This window comes from Engystomops pustulosus, chromosome 10, assembly GCF_040894005.1.
Source record: "Engystomops pustulosus chromosome 10, aEngPut4.maternal, whole genome shotgun sequence".
NCBI classification, from domain to species: domain Eukaryota; kingdom Metazoa; phylum Chordata; class Amphibia; order Anura; family Leptodactylidae; genus Engystomops; species Engystomops pustulosus.
The window spans coordinates 22,376,748-22,397,019 of NC_092420.1; the positions used below are offsets into that span (position 1 = coordinate 22,376,748).

The 20,272-nt window shown below is 42.2% G+C and overlaps 1 protein-coding gene across 16 annotated transcripts in view; it reads left to right on the top strand.

Moving 5' to 3' along the window:
- Window positions 1-2,877: 2,877 nt before the first annotated feature.
- The window catches only part of ERC2 (ELKS/RAB6-interacting/CAST family member 2), a 606,872-nt gene continuing 589,477 nt past the window's right edge, over window positions 2,878-20,272 (top strand). For 6 of the 16 annotated variants that reach the window (XM_072128517.1, XM_072128515.1, XM_072128522.1 and 3 more), the window contains exon 1: window positions 2,879-3,068. The gene's annotated coding sequence lies outside the window, so the exon portion shown is untranslated. Of the gene's footprint in view, window positions 3,069-20,272 lie in introns of all 16 variants that reach the window. The other 10 variants (XM_072128520.1, XM_072128514.1, XM_072128513.1 and 7 more) reach the window with 6 other exon arrangements.

Sequence of the window (20,272 nt, forward strand, 5' to 3'; positions counted from 1 at the left end):
CTCTCTCTCTTTCCTATACATGTATCTCCTGTCTCTCTCTCTCTCTATCCTATACATGTATCTCCCCCTGTCTCTCCCTCTCTCTATCCTATACATGTATCTCCCCCTGTCTCTCTCCTATACATGTATCTCCCCCTGTCTCTCCCTTTCTCTATCCTATACATGTATCTCCCCCTTGCCTCTCTCCTATACACGTATCTCCCCCTGTCTCTCCCTCTCTCTATCCTATACATGTATTTCCCCCTCTCTATCCTATACATGTATCTCCTGTCTCTCTCTATCCTATACATGTATCTCCCCATGTCTCTCTCTCTATCATATACATGTATCTCCCCCTGTCTCTCTCTCTCTATCCTATACATGTATCTCCCCCTGTCTCCCCTCTCTCTATCCTATACATGTATCTCCCCCTGTCTCTCTCTATCCTATACATGGATCTCCTGTCTCTCTCTCTATCCTATACATGTATCTCCCCCTGTCTCTCTCTCTCTATCCTATACATGGATCTCCTGTCTCTCTCTCTATCCTATACATGTATCTCCCCCTGTCTCCCATCTCTCTATCCTATACATGTATCTCCCCCTGTCTCTCCCTCTCTCTATCCTATACATGGATTTCCTGTCTCTCTCTCTATCCTTTACATGTATCTCCTGTCTCTCTCTCTCTCTCTATCCTATACATGTATCTCCTGTCTCTCTCTCTCTATATATCCTATACATGTATCTCCTGTCTCTCTCTCTATCCTATACATGTATCTCCCCCTGTCTCTCCCTCTCTCTATCCTATACATGTATCTCCCCCCTGCCTCTCTCCTATACATGTATCTCCCCGTCTCTCCCTCCCTCTATCCTATACATCAGTGATGGCGAACCTTTTAGAGCCTGAGTGCCCAAACTTCAACCAAAAGCCACTTATTTATTGGAAAGTGCCAGCACAGCAATTTAAGCAGTAATTTATTTCTCCTTGTTCTTTGACAACTTTCAATTGTTTAGCCTCCTAAAGACACCAATGGAGTTGAAAGGAGGAGGGCAAATTCGCCTATTATTGTAGGAAGATTCTGCAGGAAGATTCTTTGAGTCCTGTCTGGTGAACTTCATGCTGGGTTGATGGCCTGGGTGCCCACAGAGAGCGCTCTGAGTGCCGCCTCTGGCACCAGTGCCATAGGTCCGCCACCACTGCTATACATGTATCTCCCCCTGTCTCTCCCTCTCTCTATCCTATACATGTATCTGCTGTCTCTCTCTATCCTATACATGTATCTCCCCCTGTCTCTATCTCTCTATCCTATACATGGATCTCCTGTCTCTCTCTCTATCCTATACATGTATCTCCCCGTCTCTCTCTCTATCCTATACATGTATCTCCCCCTGTCTCTCCCTCTCTCTCTCCTATACATGTATCTCCCCCCTGCCTCTCTCCTATACATGTATCTCCCCCTGTCTCTCCCTCTCTCTATCCTATACATGTATCTCCTGTCTCCCCTCTCTCTATCCTATACATGTATCTCCCCCTGTCTCTCCCTCTCTCTATCCTATACATGTATCTCCCCCTGTCTCCCCTCTCTCTATCCTATACATGTATCCCCCCTGTCTCTCCCTCTATCCTATACATGGATTTCCTGTCTCTCTCTCTATCCTATACATGTATCTCCTGTCTCTCTCTCTATATCCTATACATGTATCTCCTGTCTCTCTCTCTATCCTATACATGTATCTCCCCCTGTCTCTCTCTCTCTCCTATACATGTATCTCCCCCTGTCTCTCCCTCTCTCTCTCCTATACATGTATCTCCCCCCTGCCTCTCTCCTATACATGTATCTCCCCCTGTCTCTCCCTCTCTCTATCCTATACATGTATCTCCTGTCTCTCTCTCTCTATCCTATAGATGTATCTCCTGTCTCTCTCTATCCTATACATGTATCTCCTGTCCCTCTCTATCCTATACATGTATCTCCTGTCTCTCTCTCTATCCTATACATGTATCTCCTGTCTCTATCTCTATCCTATACATGTATCTCCTGTCTCTCTCTATCCTATACATGTATCTCCCCCTCTCTCTATCCTATACATGTATCTCCTGTCTCTCTCTCTATCCTATACATGTATCTCCCCCTGTCTCTCTCTCTATCCTATACATGTATCTCCCCCTGTCTCTCCCGCTCTCTATCCTATACATGTATCTCCCCCTGTCTCTCTATCCTATACATGTATCTTCCCCTGTCTCTCCCGCTCTCTATCCTATACATGTATCTTCCCCTGTCTCTCCCGCTCTCTATCCTATACATGTATCTCCCCCTGTCTCTCTCTCTATCCTATACATGTATCTCCCCCTGTGTCTCTCTCTCTCTCTCTATCCTATACATGTATCTCCCCCTGTCTCTCTCTCTATCCTATACATGTATCTCCCCCTGTCTCTCTCTCTATCCTATACATGTATCTCCCCCTGTCTCTCTCTATCCTATACATGTATCTCCCCCTGTCTCTCTCTCTCCTATACATGTATCTCCCCCTGTCTCTCTCTCTATCCTATACATGTATCTCCCCCTGTCTCTCCCGCTCTCTATTCTATACATGTATCTCCCCCTGTCTCTCCCGCTCTCTATCCTATACATGTACCTCCCCCTGTCTCTCTCTTTCTCTATCCTATACATGTATCTCCCCCTGTCTCTCCCGCTCTCTATCCTATACATGTATCTCCCCCTGTCTCTCCCGCTCTCTATCCTATACATGTATCTCCCCCTGTCTCTCTCTATATATCCTATACATGTATCTCCCCTCTCTGTCTCCCCTCACACAGTCTCCTGTCAGTAATAATGCCCTCTCTCTCCCGTGTGCACTGGCTGACAGGAGGGATGAGGGGAGATCCCGCCTCCCTGCTGCCCCCTAGCGGCGGCCTGCAGCCGGTGGCCCCGGAGCATGCTGGGAGTGTTGAGTCATGGGGGCTGTCAGCTCCCGGCTGGGGGAGACGGTGTGAAGAAGACAAGGGTACAAGCGCTGCCCTCCTCCCCTCAGACATGATCCGGGGCAGGCTGATAGCAGGGCAGAGGCTGGCATCTCATCCCGGGAGAGGTGAGTGGGGCGGGCGGGTGTGTGTGTCCTCCTCATCCTCCCTGCATGCTATCACATCATGGACATGACATGTAAATCCTATGTGCTGGCAGAGCTGTCATGTGCACGGAGCCTGCTGTGATTTATGTGCACGGATCATGTATTGTGTATGTGCAGATTATATACATCCTCTATCAGGGACAATCCCAAATATTGCAGCAGATTATTCTGCAGGCACTTGTCATCCATGTGCACATCATGTGTACTATGCATGATCCAGCCTCATCCATACATCCCATCACACAGTATATACATTGTATTTACTCATCACTCATACGTTTGTATCTACATCAGGATTAAAGTTTATGTGTGTTTTATGATTCTTGCTCCTATTACTCTTATTACTCCCTTGGTACTCCCACTGCTCATTCATATTTCCTTCTGTGTCTCCTCTGGACTGCATTTGGTTGCAAGATTTGACCATTTCTTATAGATTTTGGATTTTTTTGTCATTTTTTTTTGTAATATCCTGTTGGCTTTTGCCCTCTGAGTCTCAATTTACCCCTTACTGTACCCATGCTTCATGCCCAGGTATATATTTGTCTTCTCTTTTGAGATTTTTGAGTTGTTTTGCCTTTTTTGTGGTCTTCTATTGCATAGTAGATGTTTCCCAATTAGAATAGTGAATTTTGAGGTTTAGGGTTCATGTGCCACCTGTGACCTACCAACTCATCATGGCTGCCCATGGCATGCTGGGAGTCGTATTCTTCTTAAACCAAAGGTCCACATGTTGCAAACTACAGCACTATATAGTGACCGAATCCCTGTGACTAATAGGTGTAAATCTCCTGTGATATACATTGCTGTGCTCAGGTGAATGTGCCAGGGCTGCTGGATGGCATGGGAAGTGGCTGCTGATTTTGCTTCTGTGGTGATGTTAACCTCTTAGTAGATGACAGTACTAGACCAATGTGTGTGTGTGTGTGGCGTAGTGTCTGGTGTATCGGTACAAGCCCTGCCATAGTAGTGACTACATATTGGGAATTTCTGTATAAATATCATATGTATAACACTACATGTTTGCCTCCCAGTTTTTTAATTCATACTTTCTTGGTGGGTGATCCATTGACAGTGGATGTAATTTTTGTGCTGATGCTACTACAACTAGGTTTACAGTACTGTTTAGGCACTGCAGTGGGAAATGTCTGCAAGGTGGTACCATCGTGTAGTTCTAGTAAGGATGGATGTAGGTGGTAGCATTACGTAATTTTAGTAGGGATATATGTTTGTAGGTGGTACCAATTTGTGGTCCTAGTAAAGATGTGTGTATAAAGGTGGTACTATTGTGTAGTCCTAGTAATGATGTGTGTATATAAGTGGTACCATTGCGTAGTCCTAGTAAGGATGTATGTATGTAGGTGGTACCATTGTGTGGTCCTAGTAAGGATGTATGTATGCAGGTGGTACCATTGTGTGGTCCTAGTAAGGATGTATGTATGCAGGTGGTACCATTGTGTGGTCCTAGTAAGGATGTATGTATGTAGGTGGTACCATTGTGTAATCCTAGTATAGATGTATGTATGTAGGTGGTACCATTGTGTAATCCTAGTATAGATGTATGTATGTATGTAGGTGGTACCATTGTGTAATCCTAGTATAGATGTATGTATGTATGTAGGTGGTAGCATTGTGTGGTCCTAGTAAGAATGTATGTATGTAGGTGGTACCATTGTGTAATCCTAGTATAGATGTATGTATGTATGTAGGTGGTACCATTGTGTAATCCTAGTAAGAATGTATGTATGTAGGTGGTACCATTGTGTAATCCTAGTATAGATGTATGTATGTATGTAGGTGGTACCATTGTGTAATCCTAGTATAGATGTATGTATGTATGTAGGTGGTAGCATTGTGTGGTCCTAGTAAGAATGTATGTATGTAGGTGGTACCATTGTGTAATCCTAGTATAGATGTATGTATGTATGTAGGTGGTACCATTGTGTAATCCTAGTATAGATGTATGTATGTAGGTGGTACCATTGTGCAGACCTAGTAAGGATATATGTATGAAGGTGGCACCATTGGGCAGACCTAGTAAGGATGTACGTATGTAGGTGGTACCATTGTGTAGCCCTAGTAAGGATGTATGTATGTAGGTGGTACCATTGTGTGAACCTAGTAAGGATGTATGTATGTATGTAGGTGGTAGCATTGTGTAGTCCTAGAAAGGATGTATGTATGTAGGTGGTACCATTGTGTAGTCCTAGTATAGATGTATGTATGTAGGTGGTACCATTATGTAGTTCATTGTGTAGTCCTAGTAACAATGTATGTGGGGGGTATAATGTTGGAATTTAAAAGACATATCATTGTTTTGAGATTAGAATCAAGTTTGGCTTTTGAGGTGTGACCTACATCATAATATATGCGATAAGGGTGGGGCACAAAGGTAATTTCTATGATTGATGAAGTGTTTGGCTACCTCTGACAATGACATTGAATGGAGCGACATGATCCACCAGAGGAGTATTGGAGGGGTAATTTAACTTCTCCCATGGTGGTGCATCATGGATATTAAACTTGGGTTGTCCAAGTACCTGAAAGTGATTGATACTCATACAATCCTCTTCAGGCCCTGTGACAGCACTTCCCCGATCCCCCACCATACCCGGGGGTCATGTGATTGCTGGAACTTTAGAAGAGATGTGTCAGCACCAATGATGTCAGTTCATTGTCAGAGCACGGAGAAGTGATGGAACAGAAATAGAAGGGCTGTGATAGCTTTAGTACTATTCCATTTGGTATTTTATAGCAAGTATTATCCACCTAGTAAGATAGTTATTGCAGAAGATCTATCCTTAGGATTGGTTATCAGATGTCACATGACTACTCATCAGCTATTTCAAGGCACCATGTTCTTCAGATAAGTGCTCTTGTATTCCTATTATATACCTGGCACAGCATTCCAAATTTTATAGTGGCTGTTCTTGGTATTGCAGCTCTGTCTCATCCATTTGAATACAACTGATATACACCGTACATGTTACTCACGGACGTGACATGGGTGGGCCAAGAAGAGGACGTACTGCTTGCCCTGATACTGTTCTATATTGATACCTTAATTTAAAGGAGAGGGCATTAGCAGGGGTGGGTTAAGACTACCATGGGCCCTGGGCTGTATGAATATTAAAGTTCCTACAAGTCTGGAAATCACTTCCTACATCTGGTACTAGAATCAGCTTCTTGGGAAATGGAGGATGTGTCCCTTCTGCCTACTTTGAATCTTTGGGTTCAGGACCTTTAAAGGTCCTGAAATGACTCATGTGTACTTGTAACTAGAGAGCAGAAACAGATGTACTACTGCCTGCTTTCAATCTGCAGTTTCAGTACCTTTGGAGCTCCTAAAATGGCTCTTCTGTACATATGTGTTAAGTGTAGCAACAGAAGTATGAGGATTTCATGGGAGAAGGTCCTTTTCAGTACAAAATTTGGTGGGTGGTTTGGGTGGCCATGGGCCCTGGGCGGTGTTTTCTGATCCACTACTTGGTATTACTATCCTTGTCCTAGTGAACTTCTTTAAAGGTGATTTCTTAAAGAAATAGTAGTGATACTGCCACCTATGTAAAACCAAAGAGTGAAGCCATTGAATGTCCACCACGTGAGTTTAACATTTCTGGAAGTTTCTAAATTGTGTGGCTCACCACGGCTTCAGGCTTTCATATAAGACTCCACCTTGGAGCATTCATATGCCACATTTCTTTTTCTAGCATTTTGCATAAAATTAATTTTAATGGTGACGGCCGACGATTAAAGTAAATTAAAGCCCTTGCTTTAGGTCATTGACATCCAGCGATTAACGCTACAGGGTCTGCTGTTATTTGTATTGCAGGCGTGAAACTACCAGAGTGTATCATTCTAGTCCATTGGGAAACTGTCATCTGCTATTTTCTTCAAATTGAATGCAATTTGCCGACCTCAGCTGCTGCAGAACCTCTTAGGAACACTGTCAGTCAGAGGCGACAGACCATTGATGATGATGACTAAGTCATTAGGGGTTTTGTGGCATCAAAATGGCTTTGTTCTATATCATAAAACTGCAGAAGGCTCTGTCACCCCCCCCCCCCCCCCACGCCGAATGTAGAGAATTAGTGAAATTACATTTCTGTGGGTCACGTCAGCTTTTCCTGACTCATTCTCCATAATGCAGGGAATATTTCTTCCTAATCAGAGACACTTATCTCCCGGCTCTGCAAGAAATCACGTGGAGGTTTAAATAACATCGGGTGAGACGTGATGGTGCGTCGCTCAGCTTCGCTCACTTATGGGTGGTCGTATTCAAGAGGACAGGGATGGGGGTGCCATAAAATATATACATTGCTAAGTTAAAGGATTAGTCTTTTGTAGCCTATTTTCATGTGTCATTGATGCAGTTACCAAATCTAACGAGAATACGGATACCACTTATAGAAGGAGGATATAGATAATGGGATCATAGTGTATTATTTGTGAATAACCCTTCTTTGATGAATCATATTGCTAGAAAAATTAAGTTAAAGGTGTATTCTTAGCTTCTGTATTAAGTATTTATAACTAGCACCCATCTTGGGAACAGGGATCAGTTGAACCCCTTCCCGTAGCACGGCCAAACGGAGAGCTTTCCATGTAGCTCTCCATAGACATGAACGGAGAGTGGCTGCGCATGCGCCAAGCTGTAGGAAAGGGATCAGTGGATCCCAAGATTGTTGCAGATCTCACCACTGGGACACATCACAGAAGATGGGAATATTCCTTTAAAGAACATCTGATGGCAGACTTCATCTGCCAGGAACAGCTTTTAGAATGACCTAGAAGCCGCAATCTAGATGAAAAATAGAGTTTAATTTAGAGTTTAAATTAGGCTCAGGTGCTCAGGTTTACATCACCTGATTTCCTCTCGGATTCCGCCATCACTCCCGATCACTCACCGAGTCCCGTCTGTCCTGCCCAAGCCGGTGACGTCACAGATTCTCTGCAGTCTCAACCGGCGGGACATGGCGAGTGAAGGGGAGTGAAAATATTATAATTTGGTGGAAGCGCTCAGCCTAATTTGCATAATTTTGACCTCTGCTTTTCATCCAAATCACTGCTTTACAGGATATTGTAAATACTGTTGAAGATAGAGACAGAAGCAGAATGTGAGTAGGAATAGTCTACCGCGATGGTAGATGTCTCTTAATTTTTTGGAATTGCTTAGCTTTCCGCATTGATTACTAATGAAATGTGATCTACACAGTCACAACTATAAGCAAACCCATAGTAACTAATATCATAGTAAGTAAACAGACATACATTGCTTATAACTTTTACTAAGCACATGGAGTAAACATCCACATTGCAGATAAAGTAAGTGAACCTTTTTAAACCTTCTGCTGTGCTTTGTGCACCATATTTATAAAATGTTGGGGTCTCAATATTGGTCGTTTTCTGACACTCACACCTTTATCCCTCAATTTGGGAGTAGCTTGGTAATCCTGACACTTTTCTTGCGCTTCTAGGTTCCCAACACTTTTTTGTCGCACAATCTAACATCACAGCTTAAATTCGTTTGGCAAAAAAAACGGAGGTGGTTGAGGGGGTTGTCTTTTTCGGTAGCACAAGGATGCATTTGTTTTCCATTTCCTACCTTGGAAAACATATTTACATATTTCCCAGAATTCCTTAGTGGAGCATCAATGGCTATAAGTCTCCACGTGCCTAAAAGGCGGCCTTAATTGGCAAACTCTCCATAAGGAGAAGTATTATTTTCAGACACTAGTTAATAGCCAAACCAGTTCCCTCCACTGTACACAAGAGATGCAACAACATAGAAACAGCACTGTCTGTTCCTTCTGGAATAGATATATTGGTTTGGCTGAATCCCACATCATGGCATTAGGCTTCTTGTAAGCCATACTTGGTCTTGAAGGGGCAGCGTTTCAAGATAGCAAAAGGAGGCATTGTTTTCCATTTCCTACCTTGGAAAAACATATTTTCATATTTCCCAGAATTCCCAAGTGGAGCATCAATGACTATAACTCTCCACCTGCATATAAAGTGGCCTTAATTGACAACCTCTCCATAAGGAGAAGTATTACATACTGAACAGGGCTATGCATGCAAGGCATCCTAGAAATACTGAGGAACTGAGACCTGTTTAAAGGGAAGAAGAGTCCAATATTCCTCTTTAATGTTGTACTCATCTTATTTGTAGCTAAAGGAAACATTTGGTAGTGCTAAAGGGGGTCTACAAGTTATTAAATTCTTCCTGCATTGTGGATGATTACTGAGTAAGTCAATACAAGACAAGAGAAATGCAATTGTTTGTGTTATTATTATTTTACTTTCATTGTGTTTATTATTGTGACATAACAATTCGATCACATTACATAAGTAATCAATGCAGAAATCCCTTTAATTCCGTATTGGCGACTGTATGAACAGAGACTATTCTGGTGGGTCCACCGAACCTCTGTTACCTATTCACATTGTAATGTCTCTTCTAATGCTGAAAGCAGAGTCACAAATCTGGAATATTTAATTCCTATTCATATCACACCGATGATTTGACTTGCTATTATTGTCACAGTCAGACGTTCTCAGAAACATCTGCAGAAAGGAAAACAGATCTGTCAGTCAAAACCCGACGCATTTTGGCCGCCGCAGCTTGTGGTCTTCTGGGCATAAACAAATGATAAGGATCTATCTGCACCAGGATTCTCACAAGTCATCACACAATATAGCAATGACTGCTGCTCAGGAAAATAACGAGGATTCTTACTTCTTAGATATTTTGGACCTTCTGTGATCCCTTGTATTAATACATGGTGGGCTGTGGTAGATACTTGTGTATATGTATTCAGGTGTAGGTCTCTGTATTATTGCAGTAACCCTAAAACGTCTCTTATAAGACAGGGCAAATACTTTTAATTTCTCTCTATTTCTCACACTATGAGACACATTTTTCATATGCTAAATGTGCCAGCGTATGATGTGTTCCCCCCAAAATCCCTGCCGCACCCAATTTATCAGGAGGTTCCAGCACTATGTAAAGTGGGTACAGAAAGTATTCAGAACTCTTAAAATTTTTCACTATTTGTTTCATTGCAGCCAATTTTTTTGCTTGTTAATGTGCACTCTGCACCCCATCCTTCTGATCCTTCTTGAGATGGTTCTATTCTTTCAATGTCCAGCTGTGTGTAATTAAACTAAATGGACCTGACTAGGAAAGGAAAGCATCTTTCTATATAATGCCTCACAGCTCACAGTGCATGTCGAACACATGAGAATCAGGAGGTCTAAGGAACTGCCCGAGGAACTTGGAGACATAATTATGGCAAGGCACAGATCTGGCCAAGGTTACATAAGAATTTCTGCAGCACTCAAGGTTCCGAAGAGCACAGTGGCCTCCATAATCCTTAAATGAATGAAGTTTGCGTTTACCACAACTCTTCCTCGAAACCAGGTGGTGGCAGCATCATGGTAAGAGGGCAGGGACAGGACCATTTTTGCAACTGTAGGTAAAATGAATGGGGCCAAGTACAGAGATCTCCCATATGAAAACCTCTTCCAGAGCGATGCAGTTACTCCAGAACAACTCTGGGACCATTCCTGATTGGCCCAGCCAGAGCCCAGACCTGAACCCAATTGAGCATCTCTGGAGAGACTTGAAAATGGCTTCCACCAATGTTCACCATCCAACCTGAGGGAACTGGAGAGGATCTGCAAGGAAGAGGCAGAGGAAACCCAAATCCAGGGGTGAAAAACTTGTAGCATCTTCCCAAGAAGACTCCGGGCTGTACTAGCTCCAAAGCTGCTTCTACTCAACACTGAGCAAAGGGGCTGAATACTTATCACCATGTGAGATTTCAGTTTTTCTTGTTTAACAAATTAGCAAAAATATCTACATTTCAGTTTTATTTTTCTGTCAAGATGGGGCGCAGTGTGTACAATAATAAGCAAAAAAATAACTTTTTTTGATCTTGCCTATTGGCTGCAATGAAACAAAGAGTGAGTCTGAATACTTTCTGTCCCCACTGTAGTCTGAATGCAGTAGCATTTTTTCTTTCTGTTTCCTACACTGACCTTCACCTTGAAATCTCTATTAAATCAGTCATTTACTCGTATTTGTATAGGTTAGTACTTCCCTAGGGGCGGCATGGTGGCTTTGTGGTTATTATTACAGCCTTGCAGCGCTGGGGACCTGGGTTCAAGTCCCAGGGTCAACATCTGCAAAGAGTTTCTATGTTCTCTCCATTTTTAGTGGGTTTCCTCCAGGTCCTCTGGTTTCTTCCCACACTCCAAAACATACTTCTATGTTGATTAGATTGTGAACCCATTGTGGACATGGACCGGTTTTTGCAAGCTCTGTGTAATCTGTGTGCGCTATAAAGGAATAATTATTATGAAATAAAGGGATTCTTATTCTTTTTCTCTACACTTTCCTATATGACCCTGCTGATGGATCGGATTGAGAGAGCTATGGAGCAAATTCTTCTAATGTGTAGAATACAATATATCATCTAGTCTTCACAATCTTGACTGGGGGGTGACTGCTATGCAGCTGGTGAGCTCTGTGCATGCGCAGTAGCTTTTATTAATTTCTTGGGGATGTGCCGGCTATAAATACCCAACCCCTTTAAGACGCCTAATTTGGTGTGCTCAACTTCTGTGCAGACTTATGAGACTTTTAGACATTATAAATGGATTGGGACTAAAATGGTGCATTTTTGTGATCAGTAAATTTTTTTACTGTATGATATTGATGACGGGCGGATTGTTGCGTTGACAACTAGCATGATGGTTGATCAGTCTGCTGCCTTGAGCAAACGCTCTATATCCCGGCTCATCTGTAAATGACAATAAGGCAGCATTACTTCTTCTGAAAACGCCCTGCTGTGTTATAGAAATGAGAACAATGCCCGTATAGATGCTTATTTTTTTGTGTTATAAGCCAGTCTTGTCCATTACTGGTAGTTTTGGCCATTTTGGGGACATACCGCAGAGAAGGAGTTTATTTAGCAGCTGTTAGAGTTGCCTAAAAAGTCATATTTTTATTGTTATTTCATGAGTCATTATATATTTATTCAGCATTTAGCTAGCGGTAAAGATAATATGAATGCTGGCGTCTACAATATTCAAAATGTCAGAGCAATACAAAGACGTATGATCAGGTTGAGGATGTAAACGCGATAAAGGAAAGTATCAGAATAAGTGCTACTCTGTGGGAAACCACTAAGCGTCCGAGATTATTACTCATCTTTCCATAGAATGGATATCCATCATTATACATTATTAACGGGTTTCTTTGAGGATTCCTAGTGTTCCTAATATGGGATTGGTTGGCGTCTAGCAGTCGTTCAGATGAGTGGTGTAGCTTCTCCAAGGTCTACCAAGCACACCGCCATGCGTGGTTTAGTGGTTGTGCTTGATATTGCAGCTGGGCCAACTTCTCTTGAGCGGGACTGAGCTGCACACAGGTCATGTAACTGATGGAGGTGACATCATAGGCAATGGGGTGGCAGAACCGGCTGCTTGAAAAATGTGATTGTGGGGGCGGCCAATGTCAGACAGCCCTCATTTTTATATTTTTGACTTACTCTTAGGAAATCCGTCCAGGAATAACCCTTCAAATTGACTCTCTTTATGATCTGTCTCTGTAGGCTTTTTTTTACATTATGTCAATGGCCTCCATTTAAAGGAAATCTACCAAATGTTTTTATGCACTGTGAACCAAACATACCTTGAGAATGATGTAGCTACACTGATACAGAAACATTTCTTGTTTAATCCCTGATGCGAGTGGTTTTGCTGAAATAAACTATTATAAAATTATGATAATGAGGCTCTGTTGCTCCTGTGGCTGCCCCAGCGCATCTCCTCACCCTAATTATGCACTGCTCCAGCCATGTCCTGTCCCACATAAAATAAGAATACTTAATCACTGTGTTGTCCCTGACAGGCAGAAGTAATCAATCGCTGCACCACCCCCCTGCTGCTGTGAGTCATCCAGCTCGGGTTGATTAGTCCTGTCTGAACAGTTCAGAAATCTTACTGTAATGTGTTTATGTAGGTAGCCTGCATGCAACCCAGCTTTCCCTGAATTTTATAATTGTTTTTTGACCAAAGCCACTGGGTTCAGGGATTAAACAAGATATGTTTCTGCATCAGTGGATCTACTGCATTCTCAAGGTATGTTTGGTTCACAATGCATAGAAACAAATGTTAGATTTCTCTAATTCTCCTGACATGTATATATATACACGTTTAATGGAGGTCATACTAGATGTCATATAGCGATATACATCAACATCACAATAGGTGTTCATGGTAAATTCATGTACCAAACAGCATGAGCTTTCTCTCTGCAGACTGTGGAATGAAATTCACATCTGACCAGAAGGAAGACAACCCTTAGCTTCTTCTGATAATAGAAGGCTGTCTCTCTCCCAGAACTTCCCCCTCCCTCTGCCGGCTGTACTCTCACACAGTGGGAGATGGGAGTCGTCCAGCACAATATAAGAGCTTTTGAAGCTTCAGCACAGAGGGGCTCTGGTAACACCCCCAGAGCCCTTCTTGCTCAATGGCATTATTTTAAAAGTTCATTTTGGAAGGAAGGAGGCCATGGATAACAAATATAAGATTATTACCACAGTCACGGAGCCTGGATCTATGAGTAAGTGTCCTGATGGATTTTAATGGTAGATTTCCTATAATACCAGTATTCTTTAATATTATAATGTAGTTTTGCCCTTTTCTTCTTATGCTGTCACTGTGATCAATGTAATATTTAATAATAAGTGTATTTGAAGAAGAATATTCTGGTGCATTGGTTACCATGTATACAGGATACAGCTCGGACCTGAGTGTTGGATATGATCTATGGTAGGATTGCAGAATCGCTGGAGCGGAGAGCTGCTGTCATGTATTACTACTACAGTGAATATTCTCCTATGTGTTACACTTGTACCCACTGACTGTATGTGTGCTGCTGTCTCTTTTGTGTTATTTCTGGGATTTGCCTTGTTAGCTTTTTGCTCATGCAAATTGTATTGATTTGGTTAATGAACAGATGTTAGACCAGCGCGCCTCAATTGAAATCCTTTGTGCTGTATCAGTGTTGCAGGAAAGCAATTTTGGGGAAATGGTCTTTAATTTGACCTAAAAAATCACATCATGCAAAAATATATTTGGAATTTTCTTTCCTGTTGTAGAATTGCTGCCCTAAAAACAAATGTTGCATACAGTTATGGAGCAATTTTATGATAATAGTTAATCCTTTATTTATAGCGCACACAGATTCCCCAGCGCTGCACAGAGTTTGCCAAATCAGTCCCTGTCCCCAATGGGGCTCACAATCTAATCATCCTACCAGTATGTTTTGGAGTGTGGGAGGAAACCGGAGGACCCGGAGGAAACCCACGCAAACACAGAGAACATACAAATTCTTTGCAGATGTTGACCCTAGGACTTGAACCCAGGTCCCCAGCGCTGCAAGGCGGTAATGCTAACCACTAAGCAATGATATTGTAACCCAATAATGCTGGGATGTGTTGACTTACTATTACATCATTGTACATTGTAGGGTTATGTTTTCAGGGTCTTGTCCTTCAAGATAAAAATCTATTGCAAATGGCCCAGATAGCCCTATAAAAATAAAAAAGGCAATGTTGCACGGTCCGCCTCTGTTCTGTACTTTTTGATATACACAAGAGGTTAGTGAGGGCACTGCGTGTCATGGTATTACCACCAGGGACACTTACTCATAGGATTAAATCAAGGTTATGGTGGCACTTATCAATCTCTGTTGTGCCGAGTCTGAGTGCATCCACAGTAGGTCTCAACACCGAATGAGACCAGGGAAAATAGAGCAATCTTTTTAAATGGGTGTGGGCACAATCAAAAACGGTTTCAGATGTACAGAAGTTAAACGTTTTTTTAATTTATAATAGTTTCTAAAATATGACAGACATTGAGTAAAATTAAAATGAATAATGTAAACACATCTGCGTACAAATCATATAAAGATCTTAATATAGATATAGGAACTTAGTTCGACCTTAATTGTATGTGTATCTTGTTAACAGGATTCCTTTAGAGCTTTGTAAACAATTTTGTAAACAATTTTGTAAACAATTTTGTAAACAATTTCGTAAACAATTTCTATTCCTTCTGATAGCGGTTGATTCTCTAGATATAGTAATATTAGTAGTCCCGTACACAGTGGGGAGTCCTATGTCCCAATAGAAAGATTCATAAAGATGAAAAAATTCGTAGAGCTGAAAAATTCATGGGGATGAAAAAGTTCATAAAAAAGAAAATTGCATGCATTAAAAATAAAGATAAAAAATGAATAGTTAAAAACAAATTTGTTTAGGAGTAAATTGGTATCCAGGAGGTTTTTATGTTGCACAAAGTGTAGGGCCCTACACTTGTGTAGACTCTTACAGCTATTTGCCAAAAATATATAGGATGTTTAAAATCTAATCACTCACAGTTGGTTGATCGTATGCGTCTTTCTCTCTGTTCGAGCTGGAAGCGTTCACTATTGTGGAGGTTTTGGTAATCGTTTTTAATACAGGCAGTCCCCGGGTTACATACAAGATAGGGTCTGGAGGTTTGTTCTTAAGTTGAATTTGTATGTAAGTCGAAACTGTATATTTTATAATGGAAGTTCTAGACAATTTTTTTTCTTTTGCCCCAGTGACAATTGGAGTTTCAAAATTTTTGGTGTAATTGGACCAAGAATTATCAATAAAGCTTCATTACAGACACCTTACAGCTGATCAGTGCAGTCTGGGACTATAGTAACATCCAGAGAGCTTCACCAGAGGTCACAGTGGGCAGAGGGGTCCGTCTGTAACTATGGGTTGTCTGTAAGTCGGGTGTCCTTAAGTAGGGGACCGCCTGTATGTGATGGCGTCCTCCACGTGCAGCGGCATCTGTGTATGTCCTCCGGGAGCGCTTCCACGGGAAACAAGTTCGTACGTTTCACACTCCTCACTCTCCTCCTTTCACGGTGTGGATTCGATACAAATACAAGAAAACTTTCACCTACGAGTCGTGGGTGGGCTCGAGCCTATTGTCTGGAACGTTGCATATTCTCAAGTGCGACATCCTCCGCGGCATCTAACAGACACAGAATCCACACCGTGAAAGGAGGAGAGTGAGGAGTGTGAAACGTACGAACTTGTTTCCCGTGGAAGCGCTCCCGGAGGACATACACAGATGCCGCTGCACGTGGAGGACGCCATCACATATTAAAAACGATTACCAAAACCTCCACAATAGTGAACGCTTCCAGCTCGAACAGAGAGAAAGACGCATACGATCAACCAACTGTGAGTGATTAGATTTTAAACATCCTATATATTTTTGGCAAATAGCTGTAAGAGTCTACACAAGTGTAGGGCCCTACACTTTGTGCAACATAAAAACCTCCTGGATACCAATTTACTCCTAAACAAATTTGTTTTTAACTATTCATTTTTTATCTTTATTTTTAATGCATGCAATTTTCTTTTTTATGAACTTTTTCATCCCCATGAATTTTTCAGCTCTACGAATTTTTTCATCTTTATGAATCTTTCTATTGGGACATAGGACTCCCCACTGTGTACGGGACTACTAATATTACTATATCTAGAGAATCAACCGCTATCAGAAGGAATAGAAATTGTTTACGAAATTGTTTACAAAAGTGTTTACACAATGGTTAAAAAAATTGTTTACAAAACTGTTTACAAAGCTCTAAAGGAATCCTGTTAACAAGATACACATACAATTAAGGTCGAACTAAGTTCCTATATCTATATTAAGATCTTTATATGATTTGTACGCAGATGTGTTTACATTATTCATTTTAATTTTACTCAATGTCTGTCATATTTTAGAAACTATTATAAATTAAAAAAACGTTTAACTTCTGTACATCTGAAACCGTTTTTGATTGTGCCCACACCCATTTAAAAACACTTACTCATAGATCCAGGCACCGTGACTGTGGTCATCCCTCCTGCAGGATGTAAGGGGCGGGACATGAGAAAAGAGAGATTGTCCTGAAATCAACTTTTATAATTATGTTAATGAGCCTGTCGGGTTCTAAGGGGTGTTACTGGAGCTCCTTCACTCTGTAACTTCTGACTGTTACACTGTAATTTATAAGTTAGTTGGTTTAATCAAAATCATGTTTGATTTTGAAGGTGGATTTCCTTAAAAAAAATGTTCTAATTGAGATGGACATGAGCCCACAATTTCTTTGATAGGCGTCTCCTCCAAGGTACCAGAATCTACGCTGAAAAGTGGCCACCCTTCAATGCCTGCCTTAAAGAGGACCTGTCACCCAATTTATCGGCACTAGGAGCTGCTTACTAAAGTAAGCAGCTCCTAGTGCTTGATCAAACGCCGCAGTGTTAGAGTGACAGTGTTACCGGAAACCTCCGGTAACGCTATCAAACACTGCGGCGGGGTACAATGTAATTGTCGGACAGTTTGCAAAGCTGTCCGACGTATTCATGAGGGGGCGGGGTTGGGGAGTGGCTAGGGGCGGTCCGGGCTATGGAGCTAGCGGGGCGGTCCGGGGAAGAGGCAGCGCCTCACACCGCCCCCTCATGAATACATCGGGCAGCTTTGCAAGCTGTCCGATGAATACACTGTACCCCGCCGCAGTGTTTGATAGCGTTACCGGAGGTTTCCGGTAACGCTATCACTCTAACACTGCGGCGTTTGATCAAGCACTAGGAGCTGCTTACTTTAGTAAGCAGCTCCTAGTGCCGAAAATTTAGGTGACAGGTCCTCTTTAAGCAGCCCACTTTTTTTTTTGTTTATTTAGGTTAGGCACACAGCTTTCCCAAGCTCCTGGATTTTATAATTGTTTTTTGAGCAAAACAACTCGGTTCAGGGATTAAACAAGATATGTTTCTGCATCACTGTAGCTACAGAATCCTCAAGGTATGTTTAGTTCACAATGCATAAAAAGATGGTAGATTTCCTTTAAGCATCCATACAAGGTCCTTATAGCATATTAAAGGGGAGACGCCAGGGTTCAGGACATATAGGTGTTTGATGTGTGCCCCCCTCCAGCCTGTCAGCTGGAGGCAGAAAGCTGCAGAAAAGACTTTCACTTCGCAGAAATACATGCACCCTCTGCATCTGTAGCTGAACCTAGGAAAGGGGAATGGATATTGCAGCACATATTTACAACAGTTGGTAAAAGTTACTACTTATTTAAAAACTTTTATGGGAAAAATGACAAACTTATTTTTTCACTTTTGTAGTCAATAATTGGCAAAAATTTTCAACAATAAAGGATACCAACCCCAAAATGATAACACTGGAAAAAGCATCTCGTCCCGCAAAAAAAAAGTCACATCGCCCCAATAATGAATAAGCTAAAATTTTATAGCCTGCAAAAGGAGCCAATGAGAAAACTAGAATCCTGGCAGCTGCAGGGAGCGCCTTCCCTTCTGTGCCTCGCTGTGCCCCCATAAAATAAGTAACGGCTACATGTGGGGGGGTCTCTACTCGGGAGAAATTGCATAACAAATTGTAAGATGAGATTTCTCTTTTTATCTTTTGGAAATGTGTAAATTTTGGGGCTAAATGAACATATAACCGGCACAATTTGACCATTCCAAATTACACCTCCATTTTTACTTAATTACTATGAAGATCTCAAGGGCTTAACAATCTTCCTAAAAGCTGTTTCTGATAGTTTGATGGGTGCAGATTTGAAAATGGGTTGGTTATATAGGGGGTTTTAATGCTAAATATTTAAAATTTCATTCAAAACAGTATTTATCCCCCAAATAGTCAATTCTGAAAATATAGAAAACCATTGTCTATGTCCTAGGATACGGCCACCTCTGCTGGAGGGATTGCACAAATAAACAAACGGTTTTTGTATATAAAATGTCCGGAAGTACTGCAGGTCCCACAGCCGTCCTGTGGTAATGATCGCTGAATCCAGGTGGTCAGGCAGGACTCGATAGCGCATGTCTGGCCACTGCTGCCAGAGTGTGGGTGGTCGTATCCGAGGAAGCCATCTCGTTTCGAAGGTGTCTCAGGTCGGGATCCTCGATGTGCCCTAGAGCCCCTCGTCATGTCTTACCTCTCCTGATTCCCGTCTATCAGCTGTGCGCGCGGTTCTGTCTCCTAGGGCGCGCTCGCACACCGGTGTCTCCCAGCATTCCCTGCCGGATCATTGTGCTTATGCTTGTGAAAGTCTCCCAGCCATATTCCTGTGTGTTCCTGTTCCCGTGTTCCTGTGTTTTCCTGTGTCACTGTTTCCATCTGCCTGGACCTCCCTTTGGTGACCCTGGATTTGACTTGACCTTATATCTCTGCCGCCTGCCCTGACCCTGTGCTGCCACCGTGGGCTAGTCACACCTGTGGAATGACCTGGTGGCATCCCGTGTAGCAAGACCATCCAGCTTTACGACGGGCTCTGTTGAAGGCCAGGTGCCACTAAGATTCCGGTCCCAAGTGTCGGCTAGTACCACATCCCCTGGTGGTCCAGAGACTCCACAGATCCTGAATCCTGACATAAGGGACAACATGGCAACATTTATGAGAAATTATCTTCAAACAGGAACATTTTTTTTTAATAACATCCAAATGAAGAAATGTTTACGTATGGCAAATGAATTAAATTAAATGTAAATGCCCACATGGGAATACCCCTTTTAAGCATCTAAATGGCTGCGTCCTTAAGGAGTTAGATATCGAAGCACATAACAGAATGTCAAAAATTTACCTGGACATTCAGGCACCAATGGTCACGAAGAACCACGGCTGACTTTGATGGAATGTGTCCGTTTTATCTTTATTAACTTTTCGCCCATGTTTCAGTCCTCTTTTTCCTTTGTTGTATTTTGAGTTCATCTCCGTCACAATCCTAAATCTCTCTGGAATGATGTGATGTACAACCCCTCTCGTCTAATAAGCAACGCGCTAGAAGTGAATCCCCAAATACAACAGCACATCCTCCCTATAAATAGACTTAACAAAAGACTAGACCAGCCCTGAAAATCCAGTATCTTTATTTTGTTTTTGTACCTCTGATGGAGAGAGGAGCATTGAGCAGACAAGCTGGGAACATCATCACATCTGACAAGATGTATAGTAGAGGACAGGATTTGCTATGTGACGGGCCGTACCTGCCCGGTGACGGTTCTATCTGTTCTGCGGACCGGTGATTAAGATCATCGCAG